The following is a 2,896-nucleotide window of genomic DNA, read 5'->3' on the forward strand; positions in this document are numbered from 1 at the left end:
CAGCCATTTAACGTAATGTCTATTTCCATTTTTCTTCAAGACTTTTTCCACGAGATATACATCTGGATGTTTCGTCTTGAGGAGTTCTTCCTCATAGAAACTACCACTAATCGATTCATTTTTATAATCCTCCAACTTGTATGTGATTGGATTTGTGTAATTAATTTTTCGAATAGTGAATATTTCGGTAGTCCAATTAGGCGTATAAGCCTTCTCAAAAACATGTTTTGCTTTACTAATGCGACCTTTATCACCCACGTGAAATTTTGATTGTTTTCTATTCATACGAAAGTCTGCATAAACGAGTCGCACTTTTTTAGCATTTTCTTTCGTCACATCGACAGGCCTCATACCGATAGTTCGATGTTTTCGATGGTTATACTCGTGCATGAGCTCTGGCAACATATCAATCCACTTGTAATTTTCACGTAGACTGAACTGAAACCACATTTTACTCTTCAATGTTCGATTGAATCGTTCACATATGGATGCCTTCAAATTACTGAATGTGGAGTATAAATTTATATTATATTTCTTCATTAATGCTTGAAATTCAGAATTATAAAACTCCTTGCCACCATCAACATGTAAATGTTTCGGCACACGCCCCCGTTGGAGGATTGAACTTGTTTTTTTTTTTTATATTCCGGCCCTTTCTGCCCTCTGATTGGCTAATCGGCCCTATCCAACCCTATGCATGCGGCTGTGGATTCTACACTGCACCGCATTCGCACTCCTATAGAACATAGGAGTAGCATGGGAAACCACAGAAAACCCATGCCGGTACAGGCGGTCACTATATTAGCGACCTCCCGCTCGCCGGAGCCTCCGGTTGAAAAACTCGGTTCCACGGGGAATCGAACTCACAAACTTTCGCACACTAGACTCGCACCTAGCCGCTTCGGCCACCGACGTCGGTGGAGGATTGAACTCATAACTCTCGTGACATCCTGGGCATTTTTCCTTTTCAATGGCTCAGCCCAAGCAAACTTGGAAAAATTGTCAATTACAGTGAGCAAGAATCTATTTCCATTATTACTTTTTGCATAAACCGTCATATCCACCAAATCTGCCTGCCATGTCTCATCTAGATCACGAATTTTGACTCGTTGCCTGAGATAATTTCTTCGTGCTGATCTATGCAATTCTGTCACAACATCCAATTTATTCTATGACATTTTTGGGGTCGCTTGGAGTTTTCTCCACTATTTTCATCAACCTGCCAATTCTTCTATTAATATCTGCACACTTCCGTTTTACATCAATTTCCAATTCATGGATTTTTGTATTCAAAGTCTCGAGTGTAACAGCATCATGTGGGTCCACTGGTGTTGCAACGTTACTTAGCTTTTTACCAAGAAGATCATAATTGCCATCTTCCGTGAGTTTATATCCAACACCCGGTGGACCTCGATTATGGGAGCCACTATCAGAAGTTAAGTGACGACCGAACACGTCAACACTCATTTCGCAAATGATAAAAGGTGGCAATGTGTGTACTCTAATATATAATTCCAGCCTCACGCAGTTCTTCGACGATTGATATAATTTCATTATCATGGCTCGGATTTCCAGCTCTCTGGGATGCCACGAGTAATCGAAGACGATCCACAAGTTCATTAGGATCATCCCAATAAATATAGTCCACTGTGTTGGGGCGTCGAGCCCTCATAAAAGTAGGTAGAAGGCCGGTGCCCGAGTACTTTGACGTACCAAAGCGTGAAATATATTTTTCATATTTCTCACCCTTCTGTTCTCGGATGCCGCCTCGAGGTTTATAATTTCTCTGATGCCCATTAGTTGCGAGGATGATTTTTTTATATGCATCAATATCACTATCACTTATCAAATTGTTATCAGGATTTTTCATAAAGAGAAGCTCCAGCAATCCCTCGGTGCAAGCGTATTTCATGGTTTTCACTTTAATAAAATCGTCATCAAAATATATGGGAGAGTCTCCAATCATAAAATTGTGGGTAAGTTTACGAACACCATAAGCCTTATCCCATTTTGGTGTACTGATTTGAGCCAAATATTTCCACGCAAGAGTGTCGGTATTGAAATCATTTACATCTTTTTCATCGTTCATGTCTTCGGTGTTGGTTAATGATTTTTCATTCAGATTGCGTGAATTGTCAAGGGCTGGAATTATAGTATCATCGTGAGATTTCTGCAAAAACGGAACCATAGTCTCATTCAAGTTGCGATCAAATAAAGAATCATCAGCTATTGTCGTGTAACTGTCTTCAGATACATCGCTACTCGGCAGTATCTGTTTTGGTGTTTTTGGAGTACTCCTGTGTCTGAGTTTTCGTCGATTTTTATAATTAATCGCCCTGAGTTGCTTTCCATTATCAGGCACTTCATATGATTTCACATTTCGAGAGGTTAATTCCTGAAGGGGCTTCACGATGGGTTTGAAAACTTCATTCATTGCTTCATCGACGTTCTCTCTACCCAATTTCAACAGTTTATGTTTTCGTTGGATCGCTTTTCGTGCAATAGAAATTTGATGTAAAAGCTCTTGCTGTTTAGACATTTCATCTTTGTGGAGCGACATGTTGACTCGTTGGAATCTAGCTCATAACTGTTTATACCTTCCCACCACAACTGTTATTTATTTGAATAAAGCAATCGAAATTTTTTCGATATCGACCTGTTTCAATGTCACTATCTTTATCGATAACTAAAAAAGTATAATTATCATTCCAACAAGCTGAACATAATTCCTTAAATTTTTCGAATGACATGTCTGTGTTTACATGATCGTTATAAATATGTCTCAAATTCATTTCGTCCTGTTTGAATAGTACGAGAAAATTGACATTGTCCCGAACTAAATGTTTTGGGATGCGAGCATATGACTGACACAAATAGAAACTGTCCACGTTTTTAT

Source organism: Diachasma alloeum, unplaced genomic scaffold (genome assembly GCF_001412515.2).
Source record: "Diachasma alloeum isolate Michigan unplaced genomic scaffold, Dall2.0 Dall_scaffold_00467, whole genome shotgun sequence".
NCBI lineage: Eukaryota > Metazoa > Arthropoda > Insecta > Hymenoptera > Braconidae > Diachasma > Diachasma alloeum.